Here is a 25,937-nt window from a genome sequence, read left to right as displayed (position 1 = left end):
ATAGATAGCACAAGAGTGAGTACAGTAGACTTGCTGATGCCTGTTGCTTCTTCCTAGACCATGTGGATCAAAGGTAGACAAAGTCAAGTCCCTTAGGATATAGTGAAAATAGGTGTTTAAGAGTCTCCTTTGTGGGTCTGGCTCTTAACCTTTTGGCTGAGCATATTACTTGTTCAAAGCTTGACTCCAGACTCATTTATGCTGAAAACAAAAGCCTATAAACCATGGGATGATGGCTTTGGCTGTGTCTTTTTTCACCTTGGAAAGATAATGAATGTTGTCATATAATGTTGCCTAAATGGTGGGACTCCTGAGAATCTCACAAAAAATAACAATAAAATAAAAAAGGTGGTCTCAGCTGCTGTTATGTAACTCACTGTTTCTCTGAAGATAAGAACTCAATAGCCTAGGGTGAGAGGATAGAAACCAGCTGTGGTCACTGGAAGCCAAAATAGATATGTATACCCCTGTCATGGAGGAATGGAATTGATGGTAGCAATAAAAAAGTGTTTGGCATCTCCCAGCCCTGCACAAATACTTGCAATGAGTAATTTTAGCTTTTCCTGTGCTCCCTGTTCTGAAAGAACAGAGTTGCTGCTTCTTCCTCCCACAAGTAGACGTCTCTGTGGAAGGAGCATGAGTGGCTAGTTTCAGCAGGATTCTTGGTATGCAAAGACAAGGTACTAGTCTCATTTAGGTTGCCAAATTGTACATTGGAGATGGCCATATAAGCAAAAGTGATCGCTCATGTAAGGAAAAAGATACCTTCTTTGGGTTTAAATGGAGGTAGGTGAGGATATCTAGGTGGACCAAAAAAAAAAAAAGGTAGCATTTCCGTATGAATAAGCTAAAGGTTAGGCAGGACACACAGTTGTCTTGACTTGTTTTTTGTTTTTTTTTTTTTTTTTTTTTTTTTTTTTTTTTTTTTGTCTGTTTGTTTTTCTTTTCTCTGGAATATTTTACAATGACTCTTTAAAGGAAAAGATATCTTTCCAGGGAGAGGAACTGAAATGCTTGCTGAGACTACTATGTACCATGTCAGCTAGAACATCTGTAGAGTAGGAACATTAGAAATGTTGTGAGGAACTTCTGTGGAGATGTCCTTTGTACTTGAAACAAAACAAAAAACAAACAAACAACATAGATGCTTTTTAAGGTAAGGATGATAAGAACAAGGATGTCTTATAGTTTGCAAACCACAAGCATGCCTCATAGTGGCGTAAGTCTCAAGCTGGCATAAGTCTTTTTGTTGCCTCTCTGTGGCTCTAGACTCTTCCAGAAGCAGCCTATGCAATGCTGTTCTGTCCCATACAAGCTGCCTTGCACTGCATTGTTTCTTCTCTTTGGCAGGATGCAAGGGGACAGGCATCTGGTATGACCCAAGTGACAGGGTTTCTCTATGTCAGTATGGTAACACAGGTGGCTGGGAATGACAACGATAAGGACTTTTAGTAATGAAGAACTGAATGAGTTTAATAATAGCTATTCACATGCTCCTGTGGAGCATGATACTAAGGCCTAATCATGAGAGTTCTTCAGTCTTTGAAATCATTCTATAGACATCTCAATACAGAGCTGGTGCCACTAAGTGGAACATCTGGAGGAAACATCCAATTTAGTAGCTAATGCTATAAAAACAGAATGTCATTATCTCAAAAATAAATAAATAAATTCAATTCTGTTTCCATCATAAGGAGACACTTATATAGCTCTGGAGCATCCATAAGGGTTTGTGGATTAAACCAAATAATGCCAATTCTGTGGTACCTTTTCAGTAGTTAAAATACAGTGTCTTTTGTTTTAACCCATCTGTGTGACTCTAGTGGTGGCTGCAGCTAGACAGTATTCCTAACCAGCCTTAAAAAAGGACTTAGGGTTTAATTCCTAAAAACTATGTTCTTTACTGAAAATGAACTACAGCTAGTCATATGTTCTTTCCCTTCCTGCCCCAAGCAGGTTTCCAACTAGAATTTGAGAAGCAGAGACCTCCTTTCCTGTGAAGTTCATATTGATTCAGGAAGGAGCTGGTTCAATATTCCCCTGGGAGGGAGGCAGTATTAAATATAATGTTTAGTGATTGGAACTGTGCAAGAAAGCACTTTATTATTCCCACAACTTCAATGAAATAATCTCAAGTCTCTAAAATGGGAGAGTAATAGAATAAACTGCTGGTTTACAAACAAACCAATAAAAAAAAAAAAAGAGGCAAAAAACACTAACACCTCTACCTAACTCTCTTGCTGGCCATGTCCATTTCCAGAAAGGTCAGATAAGCAGCTGAGTTTTCCCCTTAAGATGGAGTTGACCAAAATAAAACCATCCAAGCAGAGACCTCTGGGCTTACTTTTGCCATCAGGCAGTGCCTCCATACTATATGCATTAGTTCTGAATTTGGTAGAGCAGGGGCACGTAGCTGTGAAACACAAAGTGCAATCCTTGGGATGTTGGCTTTTCTGTTATGATTCTTGTCCCCCACCCTTTTAAACCACAGAAGTATTCTTCTGTCAAAACTGATATAATATTGCATACACAATTTGATTTTTTTTTGGCAAGAAACTGTCATTTTTCTGATAGCTTTCCAACCCTTACTCCAGAAGTCATTAAGTAAGACAATTTCATTAGAACCAGCTGTGGTAGGCCTGAAATCACCTCACCCTTTGTTACTAGGCATTGGCAGCACCTGCAGACTTCAGGGATGATGAGAGAGAGATTTCTTTAACATATGTCAGACTTGGCAGAGTCAATATGCTGTTGGCTACAGCTGGTAGTTAAACTCCTAGTCCTATGTTGTATGACTTACCCTAAAAGAACACAATCTCTGTCCTGAAGAGCTGCAGGCAATTAACACTCCCTCTCTTGAAACCTACCAGAGGAATGTAGCCTGATTGCTTGTTGGCTAGTAGTAGGAAAAACTAAATTGCTGAGGGAAAGGGGCATATGTGTAAAGCAGGTCCTTGAGAAAGAGAGATGCTGTAGTTGGCTCTACTCTCCTTCTTAGTGACCAAAGGGAACTACGAGGAGATGACAGATGGCACCACTCAAATGAGGTCTTACAAGGGCTGATTGCTGTCTTTCTGTGCTAATCCAGTGTGCATCTGTTGGTCACTGCTTTCTGGTCTCTTGAGAGATGAACGTGCCATCGCTAACCTGGACTTGCTGCATCGCTAACCTGGACTTGCTGCTCACCAAGAGGCATGGTGAGAGCTGTTGACCAGCCATCAAAAATAATGCCAGTGAATAAAATAATTCCAATGTTCAGTATCAATTCCCACTCTATCCTGGTGAAACCACTTTCTGGGTAAGAAAAGATTGGTGAAGTTTTTTTCTAGTATATTATTAACTCTGATATTCCATGTAATTTAGGATTGGAATAGGTTATAAAAGATGATGTTCCTTGAGGAAAGCACTAAAATAGATTTTTGCCCTTTTAAGTTATATTAAAAAAAAAAAAAGTAAAAGAAATCCAGTATAATAATCTTCATCTTTTTTAGCTGCACTTCTAAACTTAAATGGCAATGAGAAGTTTTTTTCAAGTCTGAGGCTTGGACTTCTGTAGTGAGAGTGTCCTGAAAGTCTCACCAGAGACTTTACTTTTTTCTATATCCTTCCCAAGTCAGTAGACATTAAGGGATGAATGCTCATGAGAGTGTTTGAACTTGCATCTGTAGTCATGACTTTTTGGAACCCTTCATTTGGAAGGGACCTACCAGGATCATCAAGTCCAACTCCTGGTTCCCCACTGGACCACCCAAAAATCAGACCATATGTCTGAGAGCGTTGTCCAAATGCTTCCGGAATTTCATCAGGCTCGATGCTGTGACCACTTCCCAGAGAGCCTGTTCCAATACTCAAGCACCCTCTTAGTAAAGAAACTTTTCCTGATATCCAACCTCCTCTCTTGAAGCTTCAAGACATTCCCTCAGATAATGCTTATTTCTGCTCCCTCCTGTGCAGAAGGTTGGAGACCACGGGATATGAGAATCACCTAGTGGCAGACAGCAATATGAGAAGCGAGAATATTGGCACTGTTGCACAGTATAATAATTTCAGATAACAACTTTTTGAAAGACTTGTACAGGAGAGGTGTTAAGGATAGATGATCCTACTCTTCTATGGATGTTGAGACTACAGGTAGTTGGGAAAAGCTTCTCTCTGCAAGTTTCTTCTGAAAAGTGCTTAATTGTTAACACTTTGGCTTTGGTGAATTTTGCTTTCCAGCAGGTGTTAATGGACTGATAAGATTTATCTAAGTCTGATAAGCTCTTCCACCTGCATAAGACCTGCTGCTTTGGTTGAAAATAAAACCCAAGTAGAAATTGATGGTGTTTAGTAGAAGCCCTCCAACCTCTTTCTGTAATCATGCCCATCATGCCCTTTTTTTTTTTTAACTGGGGGTAAGTGTCACAACCCTGGGCACAAGTTCTGTGCACTTAAGTCACTTGTAAGGCATAGTAGAGGTGCACTGAACTCCAGTGGAGAAATTCTACGGAGCTCTGGGATAAGAACTGCCTGAGATAGTTCCTGATTTTAAAATAGGCTCTTTAAGAATATCCTTGAACTTCTGTCTATTGATCCAGGCCTTGCAGTTTTCACATTGGTTTTTCAAATGACTAAAACCATCCCAGCTCCCCCCACAGTTTTAGTTCCTCCTGAGTTATCTGCAGAAAGTTAGAGCTCACCTGAGCTTTGGCAAATGATGAAATAATGCACTATTTAAGCATTAATGTGGGGCTAATAGCCCGTGTGGATTCACTTCAGTTGTTTCTGCTTCTTTCCTCCTAGGTTTGCTTTCGCTGTAGTGCATCAGCCTGTGTCTCAGATACTATGAAACCCTGCACACCTCACTGACCTCCTGAGAGGTAGAAGCTTACTTTGGAGGCAGTAAGAAAATGGGAGGCACCAGCACGAGTCTCTGTAGTGAAGGTGTGGCTTCAAAAGGCCTTGTGCTCTGATATTTAGGGTACCAGCTGAGGCTGGATGTAGGCAATTCTGTGCAGGGACTTTTTAAACCACACACTGTTAAAAGATGAAGGGTATCTGTAGCTGTATGCTTATCTTAGCTTTCCAGGAAGTTTCTCTGAATTTTCTTGAACCTCTGTAGTTGAAACCAGATGTGGGGTAATACAGTTTTTTTCACTCAAACATCATGTCCTCTGAGAATGAAATGCGGTAGGACCTATATTGGTAAACTTCCATGGTTCTCTGAGTTATTTATATTTTAACTTGTGTGGAGGAGGCCTATTTGATATTATCACAGAGGATGGTGACAGAATGGAGAAACTCAAGTGTCTTCTTTTGGAGGGACACATGAATTCTAGTCACGTCCATTCCATCTAAAATGACATATACAATACTGCACCAGAATATGGGTGCAAGAACTAAAATGGAAGTAGTTAAAGCATAAGTACTGGGGAGGAAAGAGGAGCTTTGTCTGAGGGTTTGAACTTTTTTTTTTTTTTAATGGAAAAATATTCTCATGGTTAATAAAGACTGGGAGCAATGCTGTGATATGGCATGGAAAGATTGCATGGGGCTTTGGGTCAGTGAAAAAAGTTGTAAGACTCTCTTCAGTAAACATACCCTTTTTTTTTTTTTTTCCCCAAAGAAGATGAAATGATTTGTATACAGACTCCCTGCTATCTCTTAAGAGGTAGGAAAGGGGGGACTGGGGGGGGGGGAAGGCAAAGGCAAGTGGAGTCCCAGGTAATGCTGTGAGAAGCCGAAGTTATAACACAAGTACCTGTGGATTTCTGTAGCACTGGAGCAGACCAGAGCTGCCTTTAGAAAGGTAACAGATGGCTCAAGTTGCTTCATTTGCCATATACTATCTTGATGGGGCCAGTCATGTAATTCAGAATGGTGACTTTTGCTAGTGCTTAAAGCATTGAGGTAGGGTAGTAAGTGGCAAAATAAAGGGACTTCAGGTAGCTTGCAATAGGCTTGCATGTAGGGAGGACCCTATTCTATACAGTAAGGGCTGTCTCTTTTCTGAATCATGACAAATGAGCAAGTAGCAACAAACCAAAAATACATGTAGATTGCCTTCAGTGACCTGGAGCTTCCACTTTGACCACAACTGATCATGTTCTTTCATTCCTTTGAGCAGCTATGAAGAATAATTTACATAAAGTGCTTTAGTGCCCAAGCAGATATGGAAATAACTGGAAGCACTTCAAAATGTTCATGTTGGTACCCTGATTTCTCTACAATCCACCATTCCAGGGGGTAGAAACATAATTCAGATCCAGACACTGGAGCTCTGGCTCTTCTAAAATCAAACCCAAGCAAATTTTTTCATGAGGTTGCAAAAGCATTTTATCCCATGGGTTGAAAGCTGAGTTCTAGATCTGTTAGAAGGCTCATTTCATGTGTCAGACACCTCACGCAATGCCTCTACTTCCTTTCAGTTAGTAACAATAATATTAAGAAATTCTACCTATAACAGCAACAAAATGTGCTGCCACTAACTGTTGATCATGATTCTTTTTTGTCACAACTCAAGCTGTCTGTGACTAGTTATTGTGACACTCTATGATTATCCTGAGGCCTGATGATATCACTTCTAGTGAAGTGCAACCTTACTCTGTTCCTTTCATGTTGGCTTTAGACTACTTTGTCTAGCTGGGACAAACTTCAAGGGCTTGGGAGGATTGATTTGGAATTCAAAATGATTTTGATCAAGTGGAGATGCAGTCCAAAATGAAACAGATGGAATTCAAGACAAGTGTAGAGATTTACCCTTAGGAAGGAAAAATCAAATATATGAATACAAATGGAGAATGACTCTCTCAGCAGCAGTGCTAGGGAAGACCTGATGGATTAAATGATCTGCAAATGGCAAGAGGATCATTCCATCTTCAAAGGGGAAAGGGGGGGAGGGAAGAAACAGTCCTGAAGGAAAGATTAAAATTATGCTTATATAGAGGGAAGGAGGGGAATACTTCTACGGAGGCTTTGTCTGTAGCATTTTGCAAAGTCTTTGTAACAGCTTCAGAGAAATGAGTTCTAGGGAAAAGGAGTAATGTGAAGACAGCTTCTCGTGGGAAGTATTAACGTACAGACGGATGGGAATATAATAGAGATTATTTACAGGACACTTGGGGAGAATGCTGAGTAACCTACGCTGTGTGAGTGTGAGGAGAGTATGAAGAAAGGGCAAATAATGCACTCAAGTAGGTGCCTCAAGAAGGCAGTAGAATCATTCTCATTTAATTATTTTTAAGTGGTTAGATAAAGATCTGTAGAAATAACCAAGGTAGGACAGTCTCTTCTTCCTTAAGGAAGGATAGGAGGGGCTTTCCAGTCCTATAATTTTATGATCCTTAAATTGTACCATAACTTTGACCTTGAGAAGATGTTCTTAAATTCTAAATCAAAATTGCCATTCAAGAAAAATATGGGTAGTGGCTTTGGGGCCTGCATGTGCCAGCTTCTCATTTATTCCTTTCTATTTGTAAGTTGTCTTCATTGGACAGGGACAATACAGTGGCCACAGTGCCAAGACTGTTCTGGCTATGATGCGCTCCAAGGTGCTAGTATTGGAGGCAATACACAGAACTTACAGTCTCTGCTCATCTACGGACCAATGTAATTGAAATATACTTGTAGGTCTTCCATTTGGGGTCAGGGTTTGAGTCATCTGCTTTCCAAATTCTATCCTGCTCTATTATTCTGTTTTTATCTTGGAAGAGTTGTTAGGAAGTGGATATTGCAGGCACTAGCTGACAAACTACAAGCTAGTAAAACACTGACCTGAGAAAGCTAGCAACCTAGGCTGGGGTATGAAAGTAGAATATCCTGTAAACCAGAGCTGTAAATGCACTGCAGATGAAGTGGCCTTCCTTGCATTGCTGCAGCAAGACTAGGGACTTCATCAAAGGTAGCTTACAGGATATGTCAATCTTGTGTACAGCTGCAGTTAAAGAAAAGACAGGTCTTAATAAATCTCTTTACTGAAATATGCTTTCCTTCCCTCTCACCTCTGCTGTCAATGGCTTTCTTCGGTTACCTTTCTAAAAGGAGTGGTTGTATGTGAAGAAGCATCCCAGGATTATTTTCCTGCCTTTCTTCTTTCCTCTAGTAACTGTCCCATATTTTGCTCCGTGCCTTGACATGGGTTATTTTCCCGGAGAAGCTGGGCAGTAGCCAAAAGACCATACTAGTTCGATGAAAACATCAAATGGCTGAACTGAAGTGTTTGGAGTGATGCTTCAGAAATCTTCTGGATAGAAGGAAAGGGATGACACAGGCAATAGAAGCTGCTAATCTTCCTTTTCCCTGCGGTTAAGAGCTCTCTGAGCATGACATACCATCCAGCACAACTCTTCTATAGCGGAGACGTATGTCTGTTGTTCCAGTGAACACAGAGTTAAAATGGGCAGCCCTTGTCCTTGTGAAAAGAGGGAGAGCGTCTTGCTGAGACGACAAAAAATTCTTCAGGCATGGAGGAGGCGGTCTTCTTTATAAAATTATCCTTTGGAATATCCTGTGTGACTTCTATCTGCGGTATAACATACTGACTTTGGCTCTTCTTGAGGTGATCTCTAATTAATATTGTTGCAAAGGCATAGATCTGTGTTCTGGGGGGTCTTTCATACAGCAGTTGGGTGTGGAATAGGTGACAGAGAGGGAGCTTCCTGTGCAGGAAGCAGAGCAGCTGAGTTGGATCTTGCAGTACATCGTAGCTGTTTTTTTTTTTTTTTTTTTTTTTTTTTTTTTTTTTTTCCCAAATACTTCCATATTCTGTTTTAATACTTTGCTGCAAATTGTAACAGCCATGTACTGTGAAATTCGCTCAAGATGCTCAGTAAAACATCTGCTGACACTTTCAAACTTGTGCTCTTCCAGAGTAGCTTAAGACTATTGCCCTACCACCTACGTGCCAGAAAAATCAGACTGAAGATGCCCAAGGATGGGGTAAAGGAGGACAGTGGTAGGGTTACAATTTATAGTCTGGGTAGCTTCTGGCTAGGAACTACAGCTAATGCTGTGACCATGGGGGATTGCGACAAAAGGTACTTACTGTTTTTTCCTTAAATGTGTAGTGATAATATACAGTTGCTGATATAACTGCCTGAGGACATCTTGGTGCTTTCTAATATAACATTAAGCTCTCTCCATGTACATCTTTCTGCATTCTAATGTGTCTCTCAAATGCTTCAGTAGGCAGAGACTACAATGAAAAAGGTATCATATTCTTTTAATGCTGGTAGCTCAGTAACAACCTGCGTGAGATGCTTAGTCAGGCTGCAGCTGTCAAACTGAACATCTTTCCTGTGGCAGGTGTAAACTTCATGCTATGTAGCTACAACAGGGCCTTCCCCTTACTTGAGGAGGTACACTGGGGGAAAGGTGTATGTTAATAAATTCTCCCCACCCGCCCCCCCCCCTTATATTTGCCTAATGAAGTACCTCGAGACACTCTGAGGCTTTTTCATTCATGTTCATAGCTAGTTCACTCCCCTCTGGTGCAATGAAGAAATGAAATCATGGGCTTGAAATGATCTCAAGTAACTGACAGTACTCTGAGGTTTAGACTTGCATCCTCTAATTCCTCATCCACATAAGCCACTGTCAAGGTAGTTTCTTGCACTTGGTGTCTTTTGTAGTCTGACCATCAAACTCATTGTGAAGTTCTAGAATTATTTTTGCCAGTGGTAGACTAGCTACAGGTGGTAAATCAGATGTGGAGCTTAGTGTAGTTAGTGTAATGGAGAAAATCCAGCATTTGACTGACCAGTGAGGGATTACACCGGCTGTTTTTTAACCATTTCAGTTGCCACATTTCTGCCTGTGACCTGATTTACCTTGAGGTGGTTACTCCTTTCATAATTTGGAGTACTTACAGGCATAAAACAAAAGTCTTCATAGACAGACTGTTAGGAACTTTAGAGATGGACAGCTTTCATTTGAAAACAGCTAGAGTGGTCAGAAAGGAATTTTGGTGCTTGGATTTGGACATAAATATTTAAAACAACTCCACTACTGTATTCTTGGGGTCAAGTGAGACTTTTGATACTGAATTACTTCAGCAGACAGTTTGAAGTTTTCCATTTAATCTTTTCTAAGTCAAGTCTATCAAGTCATAGAGCAATGCTTACCTTTTCTATATGCAAGTGCAATAAGGTGAAAGCCTTATAACTAAACTGACTTAATGAAAACCCCTTAATCCCATTAGTCAGTGAAGCACTATGAGAGCCCATTCTGTCACACCTGTGCTTCAGACATACCATGGCCTCAGGCTATGTGTTGGAATTGAAGTTTTAACTTCCCGAATCCCGACCTGATCAGCAATTGAAATATCATCATTAGAGTGGCAATTTTGAGCCTTTTTCCATTTGTGAACACTTCATAGAATCATAGAATGGCTCAGGTTGGAAGGGACCTTTAAAGATCATCCAGTTCCAGCCCCCTGCCATGGGCAGGGATGTCACCCACTAGATCAGGTTGCCCAGGGCCTCATCCAACCTGGCCTTGAACACCTCCAGGAATGGGGCATCCACAGCTTCCCTGGGCAGCCTGTGCCAGTGCCTCACCACCCTCTGAGTGAAGAATTTCCTCCTAACACCTAATCTAAATCTCTCCTCTCCTAGTTTAAAACCACTCCCCCTTGTCCTATCATTTGAAAAGTGTTTATTGCAGGGGTGGCATAGATCCTGGTACAGTGCATTAAACAAATTGATAATAAGCTTGATTCTCTGAGTCAGCTTTTTCAGATTGCTCTGGGAATGGTTTATGCCAGAGCTCCAAGGATCAAGCTGAAAAGTAATGTTAGACTATAGGCAGAAATAATGCATGGTCTTTCCACTCTGCCTTTCCCATCAATGTGTTAAAGCTCTGTAAGAAAAGGATTCATTCACTATGCTGTGGATTGCCCTGACGTTTATGTCCCTTAGTGCTGTACTTATTTCTTTTAGGCAGAAATGCAACTTCCTGCTTATTTACCTGTCCCGGAGAACAAGTTAAAAAATTTATCCATAGAGCCATGTCTGCTAATGCTGCTCTCTAGCTACGCTGTCTGCATTGTCCAGGGGCAAGACTTCATGCCTGAGTTCCCTGCATGCCCATCCAGCTATTTGTGTGAGGCTGACATCTTGTACTTAGGTATTCAGAGTTGCTCTGGCTAGCCCTCTTTGAAGGAAAATACCCTGTGTAGCTCTTCAGCTCTCGTGTCGTTAAACCAGAAACAAAGGAGTGAAAATGCCTTTGGGCTGTGATATATTACAGATTAATTTTAGGAGAGACTCTTGTATTGGTACTCTTCTTCTACTTCCTGCCATTTTTCTTCTTTACCTGCAAAACAGGTTCTCCTCTGCTTTCTGGGATGAACTCTTTCAGTTTGTCCCAGACAATGATGCTTGCTTTGTATTGTCTGCACTGTGGGCCTCCCTAGTTGTTGGACGGGAAACTGGGAAGTAGAACACTAATAATATGCATTGCCTATGTTAGAATCAGAGGAACTACAATAAGGTAACAAAGAATAAATAAAAATGGGTAGAGAACTAGTAGATATGCCACGACGGATGTGAATGAAGGAGAAAGGTGACTGACTTCATGTGGAAGGACCAATATGACCAGGAGAAGGTGGGCTGTAAAAGTGGAATGTGTTGATGTCACCTGGAGTAGCAGGTCACTCACATCTAAGCCCACCTAATTCCAGCTTGCCAGGACCCCTAGGTCTTGGAGGAATGAAAAGGACAATTTTCAAGTTATGAAGAAATGGTGGCATGAAGATGAAGAACAGGACTGGCGCCTTAAAACACCCTGTTAAGGAGACAAAAGTCAATCACATATTAATGAGCCATACAGCTGAGACAATATTATAGTCACTGTTAGTTCTTTAAAGGAGGTAGTGTGAGTGAAATCAGGTTTGGTTTGAAAACAAAGATATTCTCTCCTCTGAAGTCTCATGTCATTGCTGCAATGTTGCATCGTCATCTGCTATCCCACCATGCTCAAACGCTGACTCTGCTGTGCAGACTCACTGTGACTCACTGTGCAGACTTGAATCTGCAGTGCCATCTCCAGCTAAGTAGCTTCAGTATTCATCTATCCTTCAGCAACAAAGCTTTTTCTAAGGTTTAAAACTAATCTCTTTCTGCAGTCATATCCTGTAGGTTCTTGCTTACTCTACAATGAACATACAAAAACTTAATTCTACTTTTTAATGAAGTTTAAGAGGCATTGTGACTTGCCCTTGTCTCTTTTTCTGGTGAAGAAGCCCCAGTATTGATCTTTATTCATAGTTCTATTATGTAATCCTCCAATAATTCCTGTTCTCTACTGGAATAGTTACAATTGATATGTGTCTTACTTGAGGCAGGATGTCCCCAAACTAGGTGTGGTAATGCAAATGATAAATTGACAGCACTTGATATGGTGGAAAAGTTGGTATAAACTCACTAATTGGAGCTAGACCATCTCACTAGTTTGTTTTCTTTAATGATATCTAATGGTAAATAAGAGCCACTGTAACTGATGAAGGCTCAGTATAGAACTAGGATTGAAAAAAAAAAAATGTGCTCTTCTTTTTAAAACAATTATAGGTCCTTTGAGAGGAGCTGAGGAAATCTTCAGTCTTATTTAGGGACGGGGTACATTTTTAGTTTTGAGTAAAATTATTTGTTGTTTTGCTTTCAAGGTTCTAAGAAAAAGCAATAGAATTCTAAATGTTGTTTCTGAGCAAGTCATAGGACTTTTAATACATTGAAGTGAGATATGGTGAAATTTGAAACTCCTCTTTAACCAGTACACCTGGGTAAGCTGGACATGAGTTCCAGAAATGTTTTGCTCAAAATCTTCTCTGAATCTTCTCTTCAAATGTAAGAAGAATGTAAACATATATTTTAATGTCCATACACATTTATACAAAAAGTGTGCCTTTTCCATCCAAAACATGCACGTACTTCACATGGAAAAAAAAAAACAGCTGCTGATGCTGAAAGCTGGTAAGGGAGTAAATCTGAGAGTGCTCCAGTTTGGGACATCATATCTGAAGGTGTCATGGCATGGAGCAGAGAGGAAAGCCTTCTTTACTTTGCTCTAGTGTGGCCACTTTTGAAATGCAGCACTGCAGTTTAGACACCTCACTTCCAGAATGTCTGACAAGGTTGAACGGGGTGCTGCATGAGAACATAATTAAAGGCTGGCATGACCTTATTTACAAGGAGAGACTTAAACACGTACAACTTGGTTAAGTTATGAAAAAAGGGTTTACTCTAACTGTCAAGATGTTTGGAGAGCTGTAAAGCCTGGAAAGCACAGGACTGACTAGGCACCTAAAGTAAAATTTCATGATTGATGGCAGAAAGCTCCACTGATGATGAGATATCTTAACTTGCAGACTGTTCTCCTTGGAGAGACAGAAAGCATCCTGTGGCATGGGGCATTTGTAATGTGCCTGAAAGAGCACAGCAGCAAATAAGGGTGTATATCCTTCCCTGTGGAAACACTGCTGCACTGGCCAAGGTTTAAAAGTGAGACAATATACCTTCTTCAAGACAAAAATGCTGCATAAGGGCAGAGCATAAGCAAAGCAGACTTTTAATGGTTTCAGTTGAGTCACTTTTCCATTTCAAAATGTTTAAAGAGAAGCTGTGATTAAAGGGGTGAATTTTGCTTATTTCCTCATATTCAGATTGATTCCAAGTTGAAGAAATATGTCATTTTTACATTAAATGAAAAATTCTGGATTCCTAGTTCTCATCAAACTGTTGACCCACACTTCATAAAAATTTCAGAACCTCAAGTTACACAGGATTGTTGAGAGTGGAAGGAGGATCCAAAGACTGTCTAGTCAAACTCCCTTGTTGAATAGATGGTTACAAACAGTAGGTAGCTCGAGGCTGTGTCCAGCTGGGTTTTGGATAGACCCCAGGCTGAAGACTCCACAAGCTCTCTGAATGACTTGTTCCAGTGTTTGACCTGCACAGTAAATAAATACATAAAATAAATTCTTATGTTGAAGTGGAATTTCCTATATTTCAATTGGCACCTACCACCTCTTACCCATTCACTGGGTACCACTGACTAGAGTCTGTCTTCTTTACTGCCTGCCATCAGGTATTTATACACATTGATGAGATTCACCCTGAGTCTTTCCTCCTTGAGGCTGAACAATCCTAGTTCTGTCAGCCTCTCTTCATATATCAGAAGCTCCCAGTCCTTAATCATCTTAGTTGCCCTTTGCTGGACTCATTCCCATATGTCCGTGTCTTTACTGTACTGGGGAGCCCAGATTAGAGCACAGCACCCCAGATATATCTTAAGTGTGGGTTAGAAGGAAAAGCTCATTTCCCTTAACCTGCTGGCAATGTTCTTCATCACAGGAGGCTGCTGACTGCCACTGCTGCAAAGGTACGCTGCTGGGGACTTGTGGAGATGCAGAGCTCGTTTCCAACCAGTTGACCCAAGCATGTATTGGTGCAGGAATCACTTTCTTGAACTTGTTGAGGTTCACGTTGACCTAATTCTTCAGCCTGGCAGAGTCTGTCTGAAAGTAGCGCAACCTTCTGGTATATCAGCCGTTCCTCCTCATTTTGTATCTTCTGCAAATTTGCTGAGGGTGCACTCTGCTCTGTAGTCTAGATCGTTAATGAAGAAATTGAATTTTATTGGTCCCTCTGGGGTACACCTCTAATGACTGGTCTACAGCTGGGCTTTGTGCCCACAAAGATCACAACCCTTTGGCCCCAGCATTTGAGTCACTTTTCAGTCTCACTTTCTACTTACTTAGCCTGTAGTTCATCATTTTGCCAATGAAGATATTATGGAAGATGGTTTTAAAATGTTATCTAAAGCCAAGATAAGAAATATCTCTTTTCTTTTATCATCTACTGAACTAATTATTTAATTGTAGAAGGCTATGAGGTTGGTCAGGTACGACTGCTCCTTCATAAATCCATGCTGACTATGCCCAATCACTTTTTTTTTTTTGGTCCTTAATGTGTTTGGAAATGGGTTCCTGGGTTCCAGAAATGTTTGCTCCATCACTTTCCTAGAAACTGAGGTAAGGCTGATGGGCCTTTAATTGCCCAAATCTCCTTCTTGTTCTTGAAGATTGAAGGTAAGAGTGATGTTTACAGAAATAGAAATTGTCAGTATGAACTTAGTGCATAAATTTGCTTCCTTTTTTTTTTTTTTTTTTTTTTTTTTTTTTTTTTTTTTTTTTTTTTTCATTGGTTGGGGAAAGTTTGTCTCTTTCTTGGAATAAAACATTGGGGGTATTTTAAAGCAATTTCCTGGACTGTAAGAAATGCTTCTATAGCCAAGCTTCAGCAAGTGCAAGGAAGTCAGTGACTGGGGACAGATCCTGCAAGCTGTAGTTGAGAGCAGGTAAAACCTGTGCTCAGGACTCTGACACTGCTGAAATAAGGATGTTTCGCTTCTTCCCTCCCATCAAGGACAGTTATCAGCAAGTAAGTGCCCACCACAGCTGTCCTGTGCATCTGCAGGTCACTGCTGCAGAGTGACACCAAAGGACTCCCTCCTTCAAACTGCTGGGCGGGAGGGGACTGCAGAACTGGCCCCTCATCAGCTTGTTCTCCCTGCCGCTTTTGTTCTCTGCCTTAATTCCCTTTTGAAGGGCTGATATTTTATTCAGCAGCCCCCGCTGTGCTGGAGCCCGTGACAGAAGTTTCTCAGAAGCACTCTGCCGACAAAATGCTAACAGCTGGGCTTTGAAACTCCAGGAGCGCCAGGCAGAGAGGTGATGGTGGCAGGGAGCAGAGAGGAGGGGGAGAGAGAGGGAGAGGGAAGAGGGGGGACAGGAAATGCACTATTTGTTAGGAATAATGAGGCAAAGATATGACAGAGGTTTTTATTACAAATAATAGACAGTGAACTTCAAACAACAGCAGTGAGTCATTAAAAAAAAAAAAAACAAAAAAAAAAACAGCAACAGAGTTAAATAAATGCCTAATTAGCCAGCACCATGAAGGTGGAATTTACAGCTCCAGAGATTCTTAAGGGAGAGTCAATAAATTCACAGATGGTTTTTTTCTCTTTTTTTTCTTCTCCCCTCCTTCCTTTTCCCTCAGGCACAGAAGAAAATGTGAATGAGCCCAGGGCTGTTGTAAAGGTTTTGGCGGGATTTCTCTCCTTGTTGGCACAAACTGCAGCCTGTGTCTCAGCAGAGACAGGGCTGCCCGATCTGCCCTCCCAAGGGAGCCAGGGTGATTTGTGAGTGGCAGGAAGGAAGGCTGTGTGTGTTTGGGATCAAATCTACGAGTAAGTGTCTCTGGTCCAAGGACAATTCCAAGAAAATGTAGGAAAACGTGTTGCAAGCCCTGCACGCACCTTTTGTGCAAGACTGCACGTGGTATAGGACATCAGAATATGTTACTCCTGCTCTTCAGTTTTGCCAAGGTGTCTGTGAATTCTGCAGGTTTCTGTGGTGTAGGTTTGAGTTATCACAAGGTGAACTCTGATCTGTATGATCATGTAGAAGCACGATGTTGCTTGTGCATCTGTGCACAGAACGTGGCTTGTGGGTCTGCTCTGCCATGCAGGGTTACAGTGGGGCTCATTTTAAAGATAACAACTTACACTTGTTATTACAGCACCAGTAGGATTCAATAATGATATATTTGCACAAGATACACCTTCTGTTCCCTTCCCTCCTCAGCGTTCCCCATACTAAACCTGTGTGAAAATGTTCCTCAAGAAAGATTTTTTTTCTTTTTCCCCCAGGGAAAAAAAAAATGCAGTTTAGTTCTGAACTGATTCCAAGCTGTATTTCCCTAAGGTGTATTGCTTTCACAGATTCCCTTTCCAACACCCTTTTCTCCACTCTATGTTAGGTTCAACCAAAAGCCTGCATACCCATAAGGCAATGCAGTCAGTTTTGTCTGGTCAGTTGAGGCAGCACCCTGTGTGAGCTCTGTGCCTTGGAGTGTGTTATCGGAGCCGTAATCAGGCCAGGAAGCAACCACACAGCTAATTCCTGTAAACAGCTGTGTTAGAGGGACATTGTTGAAATGCCTTAAAATAGAACAACTTATATTACTTCAGGAAAACTAAATGCTTTGAATTTGAGATCATCAGAAATCTTTTTTTAATTAAAAAAAAAAAAAAAGTCAACATTCAGTATCAGTATTTCCATTCCTTGTGAAAGAGAATAAAATTAATTTTTTCCTCACCAGCTTATGATGAAAAAAAAATCTTCAGGTTTCTCAAGAGATGAAGAATCTGAACCTCACTTGCTTTTTCTCTGCATTACACAGTGACTCCCCCCAAATTAACTACAGAACAGGATAATTTCCTTCCTCACTTCTAATCAAAATGCAGAAGAGCCAACTGCATGCGGTGGAATTTGATTTAAGGCAGCCAGGTCCGTGCTCCAAAGTGTCAAAAGCTAAAAACCCAAATCTGAGTGAAAGCACAATGTCTTTTGCCATAGGGTGTTGCGCACTCACCTAACCATGCTACCCTTGTCTTTAAACAGTAAAGAAGATGCCTACTGATGTGGATGAGGGCACATGCCACCGCCAACATCAAACCTACCATGTGAAAGCAAACAGACTTGGTCCTACGGGCAGTCATGGAGCCTGAACTAAAGGAGTGCACCCTCTTTTTCACTCCTACATCCAAAAGTTTTATCCAAGACTGATTTTTGGCTGCACCTGCGAGAATATGGACTACAAGTGCAGCTGGACACCCAGAGCTGGAGTGCACTACCATGAGAGAGAAGAACGACTCGAAAATGAGAAGAGGGAATGAAACTGTGAGGCACTTCCTACTCCCACAGCTAAAAGACAAATAGTTTCAAGAAGGAGCTTTTTCACAGATTATCTGCCATGATAAACACTTTTCAACAAAAAGGTAATGAGAAAAAGCAGTTCCTAAACCCGAGGGAAAAAAGAGAGAACAGAGATCACATCAGGCTATCCACATGGCACCAAATCAGGAATTGATGCTAATGACAAATGGACATGGGAGATAAAATCAGAGCTGTGCTTTGAAGCCTTGCTCTGAGAAGCCTGTGCCTACCTCTGATGGAGACCTGGAACTCTGTTTTCTCTTTACACCACAATAATGCACGTACAGCTTCTCTCTTCCAGTAAAACACTATCGAGCAGAACTGCATGCGAGCGCTGCGTGGGGTGGGTGTGTGAACATGTCTGTGTGTGGGAGAACATTTGTTTGCTTGTCTCTAAGGGTATGAGAGCCCCAAGTGCATCTCTGTACCTGTGGGAGGCATAGGGCCGGGCGTATCAACCCCTTTGCACCTGCTGCTAGGAGTTAATAGGATTAGTCTGAGGTTTTAGAAGAACTGCTGTTACAGATTTTGTATTAGCTGAACATGTGGGTTACACATGGCACCTCGCTCTGCCTTCTAGGGGGTTTGGTGGAAGAAATCAGTGACCAAGTGTACTGAGTTGTTGCTACAGGGTATTATCTTCAACACAGATGGCATTATTCTTGCAAGTGAAGCAACCAAGGGGAACGGGAATTGGATATTGAGGTCACAGAGGGAAACAGCATGAGGCACCACTTACATGCTGGGATCAAATATTAAGGGATACTAGGGTTTGACTCATGAGGTTTTAAAGTACTGCTCTGAAACCACTGCACTTCATCTATGCCTGGTTGGGACAGAGGGATGGAGTGCTAGGGGAATTGTGGGATGATCACAGGTGCACCCAGTTTATTGTCCTAGAAGTCATAGTTCCTCGAAGAATTACAGGAATGTCTGTGTGGATGTGGCACAGGGCTGGAGGTGTGCAGGTGAGGATAGCATGCTGTACTGGCAGCCAGGACTGTCTCAGGATATGTTTTGTGCAAGGTACATCCTACTGCAATACCCAAATATTCTGAAAAAAAGTCTCCTCTTGTAGTTCCTCGCAGTTAGGGTACGAGAAAGACAGCCATGCTGGGAGGGGTGGCAAGACTGATCTTAGTAGGCTTTCTCATCCAAGCTTGTAGCATGAAATCTTGGAGAGGTAGAACAACAAAGGCAGATGTACCAGGTTGTGGAGTAATAGGGGACAAAAAAATAAAAAAGTCTGCCCTTAAGCCATTTCATGATGGGCAAATTGCTTTAGCGATGACAAGCCCACACTACCTTCTCTGACCTAGCCTGATCTGTAACTCACTGCTGTGTGTATGTCCTGTGCTGATGCAGACAGACTGAACTCCTCTTTCTGCTGGCTATCAAATATCTCACTGTGGGACTGTTGCAGAGGGCACCAGGAAAAAAAGGCTCAGAAAATTTTAGGAGGTTTTGAAATAACCTTCTCCTTGGAGAAACTCTGACTCTCTGGACTGAGCTAGCATGGGTTGGACATAAAGCCATAAATCAGGCTCCAACTCCTTTTGAAAGCATTGTGTTTGTTTTTTTTCATCCCTGAATTTCCGTTTTGTGAAAGTATCCAGGAGGGTTTTGCGTGATGAGCCAGCATAATGCTGTGGATATGCTCAAGAGCACGCTCCAGAAGAACACCTCTAAATGTTGTAAGTCAGCAGACCAGAACTGGCTCAGGGCTTGTTTGCTGCAAGGATGACATGGAGGGGCCTGGTGGAACAGGCTCACCCTGGTGCAGCCAGAAACTTTCCTCCACCCTTTGCTTCTGCCTCGCTGACTCCATTTGGCCCCTGCTCAGGCTGTGAGCTGCACCTCTCTCATTTCCTCTTGCATATGTTGGGGTTTTACCCAGCTGGGCAGCTGAGCTCCACCACCAGTGCTCTCTCACTCCCCCTCCTTAATGGGAAGGGTGAGAAACGGGATTATGGGGTCCATTCCCCAGGAGCAAACTGCTCCAGCACGGGACCCCCAGATCCTGCGTGGGCTCCTCTTCGTGGGCTGCAGCTCTGGCCTGGGGCCTGCTCCTGCAGGGGCTCTCCATGGGTCGCAGCCTCCTCCAGGCCACGTCCACCTGCTTTTCATTATCTCCCCATATAGAGGTCAAGGAGCACCATGCAAAAATGGACCAGAAGTCAGCATTTGCATGGTGAGATTGTTTTTAAACTGCTGTAATTTGCCAGAAAACTGTTGTGAATTTGCAGAAAGTAGTAGCCTTTGGTCAATAATGAAAAGTAGAAGACGTGCATGAAAATAGAGGTATACAAAAGCGAATACACAGTCCTAGCTGCAAAAAAGTTTTCAAAATGGCTGCACCGACCCAGCTGGTGTGGGTTTGTATGTATAATTGCAGTGGTTCTCATGACACTTTCTCTTTCCAAAAGCTTTCTGGCAGAGACAACTTATCTGGCAAGAACAGCAGTGTGAAATGAAGATAAATGAAGAATATGGGCACATGAATCCTAAGAAGTAGGCTGGGTCGGCCTTATTCAGACGAAGGTTTTCAGGTACTGTTTTGTAGTATTTCCTCAGCTTTAACAACAGCAGTAACAACACATGTTGTAATTCAGTCAGTAGAGGAAGAGAGCGACCCTGTGGTTACTGTATCAGTCTAGGGCTTATGAGAACCCAGCTTACATGTATGTCTTGCTTCTCCTATAAACCTGTGTATAGCCTTGAAAAGGAAGAGACATCCTGTGCCTTCATTTCGGAGTCTTGACTTAAGCATGTTTTGACATGTGGCTTGGAGCATTTTCCCATTTTTGCAGGGACTGTTTGGTTCTGCTGTAGGTATTTTAATACCAGCATGGGTCAGTCACGTTCTGATTGCATTTGATTCACACTTCCACAAGCTGTGGTGCTCTTCCCCTTTGTCCAGGTGGACTTCACACAGGAGATGTCAAATTCTTCCCTGTCTTTGGAAAGCATTGAAAGAAGTCATCTCCAATCTGATCAAGATGATGGCTCAATAATCAACAGGGCAAAGACATCTACCCACGCACAGACTATTTTGGGGGGGAAATCATCTTTGATCTCTTGAGTCAAATGATCCCTTCAAGGGAAGTTCAGTAAAATAAAATTCCACTTATTATCAAGCTATAAGTCACAGCAAAAGAAGAGACAAGTATAGATGAGTCACAGGTCATCGATTCCTTTTCTTCCTGTAAGAGGCTCTCTGAATATGTTAGAAAGAATATTTTAATAGTCTCAAATTTTCTGCAAAATTCATCTTATTTTTTTAATTACCCTTAATTTTTATTTGTCTCCTCTGTGGTGGGTGTTTGTATATACAGTACTTTACATGCTGGATAAAGATGTACAGAAGTAATCCTTATGTCTGCTGACTTCTGTCAGACTAGTTTTTCTCCAAGAGCTCATTGCAAAACTTGTGTTTTATTTTTTTATTTTCAATTTTTCTGGTGGTAGCACAGTTTTCTGAAGGAGGAAAATGAAACATTTGGTCTGAAACTCAGGATAGTTTGATGCTGCAGTGCTGCTCTAGGAAGTTGTACTTTGGGTGTTGCTGAAGTTGGGTTCCAAAAGATAAACTCTATTCCTGACTTTTTTGAAACTGATAATATATATCATGGGAGACAGAGGCTGAGCTTTACCTATCTAGACTTTAAACTCCTACAGTTTAGATGTCTAGGTCTGAGTTTACCACCCTAGCTCCTCTGTGAAGAGCTGCTGTGATTGTCATTGCCAAAGGGCAGTTCCCTTCAGCCAGGCTGCTTGATGACAGGAGCTAGGCCTTAGTCTCCCGTCCTCCTCTTTGAGGAAAAGAGGGACGTAAGCTTGTACAGCCATGGACAGAAAAGTCTTCCTCCAGAGACTAGTGGAGCCAGCAGTGTTATAGGTGAAGGGAGAAATATGGTATTCACCAGAAGAATTCTTTTGTATTTACATGTTGTTTTTCATATTAGGATATTTTTGCCACCTGTTGTTGCTTAAGAGGAAAGACTTTTACACTTACTTCTTGGGAGGCTACAAGAAGGATTAGATTCTTAATCAGAATTTAAAGAAAGAAGATCATTGGGCCCAAGAGGAGAATGTCTCTGTGGCTACAAGGATTGTGAAGATGATCAGACAGGTTATACAGTCCACTGACTGTAGAAGACACATCTGTGATAAATTTTGGTACTGACATAGAAAGCCCTGTGCAATTCCAGTCCTGCTTAGAAGTGAAATCAACTTTGATGGGTAGTGGTATCCATATGAATTTTGAGACAGCCTGAACAACCCCTGAAGGAGTATATAGATGTTTTGCTCATCTTAATTGACTTTTTTCGTTTTACTCTGAAACCTAAGCTTGAGTACTTTTCATAGAACTATTCCTCCAGTGTGTTTATTTCTCCCTTCCTCTGCCTGCCATAGACAATTCTATTCCCTGCCTTGAGTTAGAACAATTACATCTTTCCTTCCCCTGCTGTCAACTTTCTTAAGGAGGTCTTTGATTTGCTGTTGGATTTTTCACCATGCAGATTTCCTTTCCATTCAACACAATAAGTTTCAGGCTGGATTGATGTTCTTGCAAAGCAAGGTTTTTTGCCTTGTGGTAAATAACCACAAGGACTCCCCATGTTAATCAAATGAAGTTAGATTTCCAAGGTGTCAAAGTCCATAGATTTGGGGGATTAGGTTTAGTGTTCTCTGAAAAATTATTGGTATTTTAATTATCTTGTGTAGCACACTAAAAGGGCATTTGCCTTCTCAAGGTCTGGGATGGGTGTAGCTCAGTGACAGTGTGCTGGAGTGGATGTTGTCTCCTTTGCCTGTTCATCTGAACATCTCTGCTTCCTTCAAGCACTCTTTGAAGAAAGAGATGATGGTCAAAATACAAGCTGCTCTGTTCACGTTTTTCATTGCTCATGCTCGCTTTGGTGGATATTATCTTTTAACCTCCAGAACTCAGGTGCTCATGTGGCTGCATGTATGCAGATTGCCAGGATACCTCATGATTTTCACCTTTGCCTTCTAAACGCTCTCCGCATCTGAAAATTATTATGATTTGATAGCTGATAAGTTGCCTTTCAGATGGGTAGATGAGATATAACAGAGCTCTTCTTCCACGTCCTGAAAAAATTCTGCTAGTATAAATAGCCTTCTTGTTGGGAGGTTAGCCAAAGAGGGGTGGGATAGAATGGGACACATACTGTGATTTTTCTTCCTTCTATGAATCCCTTCTCAATTTTAATTGCTGTTTTTTATAGGGTAGGAAAGTAGTGAGGGAAAGAGAAATGGGTCAGTGGACAGAGAAACTAGTGCTGCTGATATTGCTTGCAGACCTAAATATACAGCATCCCTTTACTCTTGCAGTTTGGCAGTACGGTACTTTATGCTATAACAGAATTAACTTAATGCATCCACAAACATTTGGGAGAGAAAATATGTTGTCTGTTCTAACTTTCTTTGACTATAAGAAAATGGTAGTGTCCAACTAATCAGGCACCCTCAGATCCCAGTGTTGCTCAATCCTCATTACAAAAAGTAAGCTGATGACTTTGACCTTTTTAGTACCTTAATTTTAAAGACCTATTGCCAGCACTTAATACTTTTCATATGTAAGATTCAAAGTAGCTTAAAAAATTAGGGAAGTTGCAGCAATCCTTTATTACCGACAGACTCACTAAGAGAAATGATTTAACAAAGCCATTAACAGCCACAAGGCTTGCCTATTCTGTGTGTGCATGGAGTTAACATATCCTCCAGACTCTGCTTACCTCATCCAAAGTTACGAAGTAGCTCAATGAAAGTGCTTCATTAATAATGTTCTTCCCTCCAGCTTTCTGATGGCAGTACTCCCGACCTGAAATCCCATGATATACTGTTTTTTCCCCTGTCTCTTCAAGGCATACAGGGTTATGCAGTCTGCATTTATCTGATGGCCTTTTCTGTGGTGCCTGAGTTATCCCTGTGTAATTGCTGGTCTAAAAAGAATAGCAATAAATAGCAATAGCAATAAAACTTAATCTGGATCTTAGCCTTGAATTATATCTGTATATGGGTACTGGTTTGGTTCATTACAGGGACAGGACCAGCTGTAAAGTCCAATTAAGACAGTGCACCCAAGTATCATCGGGGCTGACTCTGAGGCCCTCAGTTCAGGTCTGAGCCCAGTCTGTGCTTGTCAGTGAGGAGAGTTACCGACCCAGCACCACCTGAAGATCTCTGAGGAGCAGGGTTGCTTGTATCCATCAGCTTCTTCCTGAAACTGTCAGAAGTGGCTTCTGCAATGTTTCTACTTCACAGCCTGGTGAGTCCTGACCTGGGCAGAGCAGTCACTGCTGAACCGAAAGAAGGCCATGTCAGAGATGTGGGGAGCTGAGTGTGCTGGTAGGATGCTTATTACAGTGACTGCCTGAGAGGGTTCTTGGCATTTGACAGGATGTGCCCCGATAAATTCCCTGCCATTAACAGATCCCGCTCCCTAGCTTTTCCTTCGTTGTATTTTGTATTTGGTAGTGTTCGATGCGATGCATAGGCACCTGAAGCAGTGGCTCGTGTGAGGTTTGAACCAGCAGAGATCAGAGCAGCATTTCAAAGTCTTTTCAGATTCCCTGTTGCAGCTTGTTCCATCTCCTCTGGACCTGCTTCCTGCCTGAAATGCTGGAAAGAAGTTCTCTGAAACTCTGATCGCACATTCTGTTTCCCCCAGTGGTGCCTAGTAGAAGAAATCTTGTCTCTTGGATATCCAACTCAAAAGCCAAAGTGAGAGAGAAAATAACAGTTGCTTTAAATAATGAACGAAAGTACCAGGGGATTTAATTCCCCCCACCTTCCTCCCTCCCCCCATGCAGACATTCTCTTCTTTAAAAACAATTTTCCAAAGTGAGCTTCATGCTGGATCGACAGCCCTGCAAAGCAGCGTTCTCTGTTCGCATACCAAATGGGAATAACTAATGCGTGGGAGTGCAGGCTTCCACTCAGCGCTAGCAGCGTGTCTTGGACTTAATATAAATAGAAAGTTGCATATTTGTGAAGGCCTTGGGTTATCTCCCTGGCCCATTCAGTGACAAAATCCGGTGATCTTCTGAGGAGTAAGGACAAGAGGAGAGATGGTCATTTATTCACTCATTTCTAAGGGGGCAATAAAAGATCAATAAATAATTTCGCTACAGTAACTAAAAAGAGTTTGCATGATGAAATGTATCTTGCTGCTTCTGTCTGTTGGCCTGCAATGTGTGTCCTCCAGGCAGAAAGCTGTGGATGTTGCTACAAATCTCCTTGAACCTGTTTTGCTTTTGAAATTGGCAGGTTGGAATTGATTATGAATTTGACACTGTTCAACTCATATTCTGTATGTTTAGAAATGTGGAATGCTGCTACTTTGCCTTTTTTTGTTGTTTGTTTCCTTCTGCACTTTCCTATAGCACTTTCTGTTTTCTCTCAGTCTAGAGTAGTGACTGGTCAGCAAACTCACAATATTGCTGCTTTCTTAATGGCAGCAAGCAGGTAGGAGCTCCTGGTGTAAATACTTGCCTACAGAGCTTTAATTGCTGAAAGTTCTTGTGCCGGTAAAGAAGAAATCATTTGATAATTAGAGCAATGAGCAAAAAGAGGGTATGAGGCCACTTGAATTGCATACATTTGACTAATCCAAGCAATTGTTTCCGAGCATTTTTGTTGCATTATTTTTGGATATCTTATAACTGTAAAATATTTTTAGGGGTATTTTTAGGATGAACGGGCTCAATCATCTAGAATACAAATCGAATCTGAACTCCTTCCAAGTTTTAAACTGAATAGGTTTTGAGGTTCAGAAAGTTTAAATTAACTTTTTTTTTTTTTCTTTTCATTATCACTACACTTCCAAATGTCCAGGTGTCAGCAGATAGCAGATTTAGAGAGCACTGATGTGCTCTGGTAGGGTTTATTCTTATGTTATTTCTGAACTAACCAGGAGCAGGATGAATTTGAAGTCGTCTCTTGAAAAAGATTGCTCTGATGAAAATTCTGTTCCAGTTTTCTAGAAGACTGGATATTTCAAGTGAGGTCAGGACTGAATCAAGTGCCTTAAGTGGAAATGGGAATTAACAAAGTCCAGAGCCAGGCTTTTAACAGCTGTACCTACATCTATTGTTTTTTGTTTGTTTTTTTTTTTTTTTTTTTTTTTTTCCTGTCTGTCAGCTAAACTTAG

General features: G+C 41.5%; 1 long non-coding RNA gene across 2 annotated transcripts in view; it reads left to right on the top strand.

The window, feature by feature from the left end:
* Nucleotides 1-21,128, top strand: part of LOC311437845 — a 94,489-nt gene extending 73,361 nt beyond the window's left edge. For both annotated transcript variants that reach the window (XR_014693751.1, XR_014693752.1), the window contains exons 2-3: nt 17,444-17,820; nt 20,185-21,128. This is a non-coding gene — a long non-coding RNA (uncharacterized lncRNA). The remainder of the gene's footprint in view (nt 1-17,443; nt 17,821-20,184) is intronic.
* The last annotated feature ends 4,809 nt before the right edge of the window (nt 21,129-25,937 follow it).

The sequence above is a fragment of the Aythya ferina genome, assembly GCF_964211825.1.
Source record: "Aythya ferina genome assembly, chromosome: 1".
Classification (NCBI taxonomy): domain Eukaryota; kingdom Metazoa; phylum Chordata; class Aves; order Anseriformes; family Anatidae; genus Aythya; species Aythya ferina.
This window is presented reverse-complemented; position numbering and strand designations above follow the sequence as displayed.